We start from the raw sequence: 7978 nt of genomic DNA on the forward strand, positions 1-7978 counted from the left end.
GCCCCCTCTGCAGTACTCTGTGTTCCTGTCCTCGCACGTCGGGGGCTCGCTGCCAGCGCTGTACAGGAGAGCTCAGGGAAAAGGGACGTCTCACGCTGCCTCGCTCCAGCAGCAGCACAGTGCAGAGAGGGGTTTCTGTCACCCCCAGAAAGAACGACCTGCAGTTTACTGCTCCTTCACACGTCCTGCTTCCTCACTGCCTGTGACCCTCTCACTGCCTGGCTCTCTCTTACAGCTCACATTCTCTCTCTATCTGTGCCTGTCTCACAGCTCTCCCTCTCACTGCCTCTCTACCTCTCACAGCTCTCCCTCTCACTGCCTCTCTACCTCTCACAGCTCTCCCTCTCACTGTCTGACTCTCACAGCTCTCCCTCTCACAGCTCTCCCTCTCACTGCTTCTTTACCTCTCACAGCTCTCCCTCTCACTGCCTCTCTACCTCTCACTGCTTCTTTACCTCTCCCTCTCACTGTCTGACTCTCACAGCTCTCCCTCTCACTGCTTCTTTACCTCTCACAGCTCTCCCTCTCACTGCCTCTCTACCTCTCACAGCTCTCCCTCTCACTACCTCTCTACCTCTCACAGCTCTCCCTCTCACTGTCTGACTCTCACAACTCTCCCTCTCACAGCTCTCCCTCTCACTGTCTCACTCTCACAGCTCTCCCTCTCACTGCCTCTTTACCTCTCACAGCTCTCCCTCTCACAGTTCTCCCTCTCACTGTCTGACTCTCACAGCTCTCCCTCTCACAGCCTCTCTACCTCTCACAGTTCTCCCTCTCACTGTCTGACTCTCACTGCTCGCTCTCTCTCTCTCACTGCCTCTCTACCTCTCACAGCTCTCCTCCTCACCGTCTGACTCTCACATTTCTCGCTCTCTCTCTCTCACTGCCTCTCTACCTCTCACAGCGGTCCCTCTCACGGCCTCTCTTTCACAGCTCTCAATCTCACTGTCTGACTCTTGCAGCTCTCCCTCTTACTGTCTGACTCTCTCACAGCTCTCCCTCTAACTGCCTCTCTACCTTTCACTGTCTGACTCTCACAGGTCTCTCTCTCACTGCCTCTCTACCTCTCTCAGCTCTCCCTCTCACTGTCTGACTCTCGCAGCTCTCCCTCTCACTGCCCCTCTCTTTCACAGCTCTCCCTCTCACTGCCTCTCTCTTTCACAGCTCTCCCTCTCACTGTCTGATTCTCACAGCTCTCCCTCTCACTGCCTCTCTACCTTTCACTGTCTGACTCTCACAGCTCTCTCTCTCTCACTGCCTCTCTACCTCTCACAGCTCTCCCTCTCACTGTCTGGCTCTCACAAGCTCTCGCTCTCTCTCACTGCCTCTCTACCTCTCACAGCTCTCCCTCTCACTGCCTCTCTACCTCTCACAGTTCTCCCTCTCACTGTCTGACTCTCACTGCTCTCTCTCTCTCTCACTGCCTCTCTACCTCTCACAGCGGCCCCTCTCACTGCCTCTCTGTCTTTCACAGCTCTCCATCTCACTGTCTGACTCTCGCAGCTCTCCCTCTTACTGTCTGACTCTCTCACAGCTCTCCCTCTCACTGCCTCTCTATCTTTCACAACTCTCCCTCTCACTGTCTGACTCTCACAGCTTTCCCTCTCACTGCCTCTCTACCTTTCACTGTCTGACTCTCACAGATCTCTCTCTCACTGCCTCTCTACCTCTCTCAGCTCTCCCTCTCACTGTCTGACTCTCGCAGCTCTCCCTCTCACTGCCTCTCTACCTTTCACTGTCTGACTCTCACAGCTCTCCCTCTCACTGCCTCTCTCTTTCACAGCTCTCTTTGGGTTCCCAGTTCAATTTTTGCCTGCATCTTTCTATTTTAAAGGTGTGACCCCTTATTCTGTATTTGGTAAGGGTCTGTCTTATGTTCTGCATGTGTGACTGAGGTGAAGGATTCTGCTAATTTCTGTGTAGGATCTTTAGCAGCCCAGCTTGTGCCCTTTCCCCAGTAGGAGGTAGGTTGGTGTTCTAGGGCCCCGTGTCATATTTGGAGTGCTGCCTTTTCCTAGGTGGGGTTGTTACTGATTGAATCCTGGCAATTAGAGCTATTGTGAACGGGAGCTTTGTCACATCAGTGCCGCACACGTTTTCCACAGGGGTTTGTGTTACTTTACAGCATGCCTGGTAGTGATGGGAGTCTGTATCCCTGTCTAGGACGTTAACCCCAGGACATCGAGGTTCTTCTTTCTCTGCGTCACCTCCAGGCACACAATCTTCCTTGTCAGTCCTGATAGGCACGGCGCTTGTGTGCATGAGCGGAGCCGGCCATACCCTGAGATAAAGGCTCACAATCATCACAGCGGGCAAAGTCAGGAGAGCTTTCCCCACACTGCGGTTTTCAGAAGGTGATGCCTGCAGCCAGGGGACGGTTGAATATTTTCTGATATCACAGCTGTATTGGAATATCTAGCTAAACTTCCTGGTGCATCATTACAGATCTTCAAATCCAAATAACGGGGCAAGGGAAGGAAGGTACATGAACCTGTTCACTGCCTTTGGTTTTAACCATTGTTTTAAATACATTAAATTCCCAGAGTGGCCTTTATCCTGCATGTTTGTCTTAATTAGACTGTAAGCTCTATGGATCAGGAACTGCCTCTTATGATTAAGTAGGAGTAGTAAAAGATGAGAGAAGAAACAGTAACAGTTCTGGCCAGAAATGCATTTCAATGAATGTACTTAGCATTTTTGCATTACTTATGATAAGCGTTTTTAATAGCAATTGTTTTTCTTACAATAACTTTATTCAGTCACACCTGTGCGGTAATCGCGCGCGATGCTAAGGTGTGCTGCTGGCATGAGGCCATTAGCGTTCACGGGGAAGGGACTTGTGGCCAATCAGGAAATACAGAAACTGATGAGAAAAGCAAAAAAAAAAACAGAACATGTTCCCCCCCCCCTCCCCCCCAAAAAAAAGCAAAAAATGGAAAAAAAATGCAGGCTGGTCGGCGCATTGCAGGGAAAAAGTGCAGAGCGCGATCGGTTTTCTCCGGAAGGCCTCAGCGAGATGCGTTGGGGAGGGCAGGAGCCTGAGTCGCGGTCCAGCTTGGAGAGGCCCCTTTCGCTTCCCGGGGCTGTGAGGAGCTGCCCTCTGGCACCTGAGCAGGCTGGCGCTGCTGCCTCCCTCCACGGGGACCTGAAGCCAGCCCAGGAGCCCCCAGGGGACAGCCGAACTGGAAAAACGGGGGAGCCGAGGGAGCTTCTGCGGGCTGCAAACGTCCCCTTGCCCTCTGCGTTTGTAGCGGTCGAAAGGCCGCCGCATCGCCACGAGCGGAGGAACGACGACGGTGCGCGGCATGCCCTGGCAGCGCGGAAAAGACGCTTGCGGACCGCGGGCAGAGTTCGGATGCGGAAAAGGTCTCGCTCCTCGGGCTTCCTTCGCGGTCTTGTGGCGCCCCTTCCAGGCGCGGGATGCTCCCCGTTCCTTCCTCCTTGCATATCCTGCTTCCGCTCTCTCTCTCTCTCTCTTCCTACCATCTCCTGGCTCTTTCTGCTTCTGCCCCCCCTTGCTGTTCCTTGCCCCCTCTTCGGAAGCAGAGTATTTCTCTCTTCCCCTGCTTCCAGACTGCTCTGCTGTCTTGTCACGAAGCCTCCGCACTCTCTTTCTCAGCCTCTCCAACTCATCCTTGTCTTTGTTTTTTCGCTCGCGAGCCTTTCTTGCTCCTTTCCTCTTACTTCTCTCTGTCTAGCCCCGATAAGACTCTTCCCGCCTGCTTCCTTCCTTACTGAAGTCCAGCTTTACCTTCTTCGACCTAGTTCTCATTCAGATCTGGAAACAAAGCATTTGTAATGCCCACAGAGAAGATCATCACTTGCCACCAGAAGGTCCAGCGGGCAGCCCTGCGAGAAGCACCCTCTTTTCTGGATTTGAACCCAGGCTAAGGGCAGGCAGTGAGTGAAACCTTATTTCTTTTCTTGTGATCTAAACCCAGTCCTGCGGACACACCCGGCCAGCCAGGCTTTCAGGATCTCCATGCTGAATATGCATGAGGGCAGATTTGCATACCGTGGAGGGCGGTGCGCGCCTATCGGCCTCATGCATATTCGCCGGGAAGATCCTGAGAGCTGGGCTGGCTGGGTGTTTCCCGAGGACCTGGTCGAGAACCCTGACCAAAGCTGCTTTGCCTCCCCCTCCGATCCTCTCCGCTCCCCCCCTTGACTTAGCTGATCCCCCAGTGTTTCAAATGAGGCAGGAGTGATCCCCCAGGTGCTCTTACCTCCTCTGGCGCCAGGCTCCAAAATGGCGCCTGATGACCCGGGGCTAGCGTCATTTCAGAGTCCAGCACCAGTGGAGCAGGAGCAGCTGGGGATGGATACAGCTGTGGGGGTAAGACGCAGAGGCGGGGGGTGGTGTTCCTAGGGTGATGGGAGCCTGCAGTGAGGAGCCTTGTTTGTTCTTAATTACAAAGGAAATTAGTTTTTTAGGAAGAGGGTTCAAAACACAAAAGTAACTACGCAAATAAATACATAAAATGAAATAGGAGGTGGAAATGGACATTCTATTTCCTTTGAACTGAAATCACATCCCTAAATCATCCTTGGTTCTGAAATAGGCAAGTGGTTAGCAATTGCATCGTCCCTCCAGCCTTGGTGGTTCTGCAGCAGTGCATCCGAGTTTCGTGCGGGCATCGGACAACCACTGGGACGGGATCATTTTTACAGAAGAGAATTTTTTTTCCCGTTCTCCTTTCTTAGCTGCTGCGCTCAGGAAAGTGGTCAGGCCGGCAGCCGCGAAAACGGGAAAAGCCCTCTGTTGATCCACCGAACAGCTACAGCGCAGGCAGCAGCCGCAGAGTCCCAGCATCGAACAGATAAACATCATGGGCAGCGGGAGTACAGAATCCCCTGCTCCGGGAGCAGCGCAGAACAGGGACAAGCTTACCCACGCGCCCTGCCCTGCCGCCGTGCCTCGGCCCCGCTCTGGGGGAGCCACGTCTGACGGTGGAAGGGGGGGTAATAATTCGCTCTGTGGCGTGTCTGCTAAGATGGCCAGCAGCAGCGCTGCCCAGCGCCGGCAGACTGCGGTGGCAGTTTTAGGGCTGTAGACGCCTCGCCACCACGAACCGGACTAGGACCACCAATCTGACCCCTCTCTGAGCTGCGCCCGGACTGCTGGCCTCGAGTTGACAGGCTCCCCATAGATACTGTTATTTTTCATGCAGAGTTTGTGCCGTAAACTGAGTAGCTGCGGCGAGCGAGCGCTCCCTTCTCCTCGGTGCTTTTTCAGTAAAGAAGTCGCTGGGCATTGCGCCATGCATGATCCCCCAAGTCCCATAAATCCTTCACTCCACCCAGGGGGGTGGTCCTGTGCAGTTCTTGCTGTCGGAAATAAAAAAAAACAAAAAAAAAAACCTCCTCCATGAGTTCAATTTTGGAAGTTTTCCCACGTTTTTCCAGTTTCAAAAGCCTTCCAAGTCCCTTTCTAAAGCGAGAACAGTTCGGGTCACTGCCAGCACAGCCAATCTTCCTGTTCCACTGCAACTGTTTATTTGAAGGAGCAAACTCAAAATTTCCATCGGACGACTTCAAAAGCTCTGGACTGGATCATCCCTGCTGGTGCCTATTTTTTACTATCAATCCGCCTATCTCTAGCAAACGGATTAATATAAATTCATTTACACCGGCCTTTTTCATCTGGACAGGTGACAAGGGCACTCAGATTCTTTCGTGTTCAGGCCGCGCGCGTGTGTGTGTGTGGATTGGGGGTGCCTGACCAACTGACCATGTGGCAGCCCCGAAAAATGAAGAGGTGCTATCCTGTTTGACCAACAGTAAGCGGCCGCAGATGTACACGTGGAGGGACCTGCCCAGAGAGACTAATCTACCTAGGGGTGACATCAAGACAGGGGGACAGCCAGACCTGCCCTGCTTCAGTATGAAATGCCTAGTGGTGCAGACCCACTGCTGTTACAACTGCCTCTTATTATTTCTAGACCCCCGTTGCCTGCTGGGGACTTATTCTCATTTCCCTATTGCATTCCCTATGAAAAGCAAGACCGGGAGTACCTGCAGACGGGAGGGGGGGGGGGAGGAAAACCAGGACTGGATCGAGCTGCCCTGAAAATCCGGAGCCAGTTGGCAGCCCCGAGGTTGCTTGCATTTGAAAAACAAAATGAAAGAAAACTGAACAAAATTCTGTTCAGTTTTCCATTAGTTGTTTTCCACACGGAGCAGTGGTCAGCCCTAGCGTACACCTCCCCTCCCCCCACCTAAAAAAATCACATTCCAGACCCCTTGGGCCTGTCCGCACCCTCCCCCCACCCCCCATGTGTCTTTTACCCCATCGCTGGACTTTAATGTCTAAATGAGAAGCGGGGACGCACTAGATTGACCTTACATTTTTTTTTTATTTTTCAGGAGTCTCATTTTGCTTTGCTTTTATTCAGGCTGCTCTTTATTTCTTTTCAAACCAACAACATAAACCACAAATAGAATGAAAAACAAACAAAACAAAAAAACAAGGCACGTGCAGGCCCCTGGAAAGAAGGGAACCCGAAGTTGGGGGGATGCCTGGAAGGAGGGCAGAAAAGAAATTCCAGATCTAAAAACAAAGCGACTTCTAATCAGAGAAAGTCCAGCTGGGTGAGGACAGGCTGCACTCCCCGCCCAGAGAAAGCAGTTCTTGGATGGGGGGAATATAAACACACACAAGGCCTGTGAAACAGTTTTCCCTCCTAATGAGGGCGGCGTTAAAGGGGCCCGATCTCATCCCATATAAATAGTGGCGTGGCGCGAGCGGCCCTGGCTTTCAGAACGCAGCTCGTAAAAGACGTCGTTCCTTCCGCGTGCCGACGTGGTGCAAAGCCGCGGAAACGCGAGCGCGATGCTGCGCACGCCGCCGGAATCCACCCAGAGAGCCCGGACCATGGAACTAGGGGCCCTTGCAGAGAGATCAATTGTATCGCTAGGGTTACGGTCGAGAGAGGTCGATGATCTACTTCTGCAAAAGTCATAGGCCATACATTAGATCAGGGGCCCCCCCAACGTTTCATGAGAAGGGCCACACGGGACAGTTCGAATGACCAGGAAGGCTGGGGAGTGGTGACGGGGGAGGGAAGGGGTAGATAGGAGGGAGCACGTCCCTTTGATTTGTTTGCTGAGAGGGCTTTGGGGGTGAGGGAGTCCATGGCTGACACTTTCGGTGATTTGAAACAGTGGAGGCAGGGGAGCAGGCAAGATCATCTCAATAAGAATATTTCTAGATTTTTCCAAAGTGGGCAACCCAGTCACACCCCCCTGAGCAACCTTGCTGCCTGCTCCCCCCCCCCCCCTTCCTAGGGAAGCAGGGGATGGAGAGGAAGGAGGGTGGACAGATGGACGGTGGGATGCAGCGCACTTTCTCTCTCTCTCTCACTTATACCACTGATCAATCTTCCCTCTAAGCTCTGACAGGCTACGGGCCCAAAGATTTCCTTTCCGGAACCTAACGCAGATATCGGGACTTTGAATGCTATTGGGCAATTGTTTTAAGAACATAAGAACATAAGAAAATGCCATACTGGGTCAGACCAAGGGTCCATCAAGCCCAGCATCCTGTTTCCAACAGTGGCCAATCCAGGCCATAAGAAACTGGCAAATACCCCAAAACTAAGTCTATTCCATGTTACCATTGCTAATGGCAGTGGCTATTCTCTAAGGGGCGGATTTTAAGAGCCCTGCTCGCCTAAATCCGCCCAAATCCGGGCAGATTTAGGCGAGCAGGGCCCTGCGCGCCGGTGAGCCTATTTTACATAGGCTCACCGGCGCGCCGCAGAGCCCCGGGACTCGCGTAAGTCCCGGGGTTTTCTGAGGGGGGGGGGCGTGTCGGGGGCGGGCCCGAACCGCGCTGCGTTTTCAGGGCGTGTCGGGAGCGTTCCGGGGGCGGGCCCGGGGGCGTGGCTATGGCCCGGGGCGGCCCGGGGGCGTGGCCGCGCCCTCCGGACCCACCCCCAGGTCGCGTCCCAGTGCGCTAGCGGCCCGCTGGCGCACG

Source organism: Rhinatrema bivittatum, chromosome 8 (assembly GCF_901001135.1).
Source record: "Rhinatrema bivittatum chromosome 8, aRhiBiv1.1, whole genome shotgun sequence".
Classification (NCBI taxonomy): domain Eukaryota; kingdom Metazoa; phylum Chordata; class Amphibia; order Gymnophiona; family Rhinatrematidae; genus Rhinatrema; species Rhinatrema bivittatum.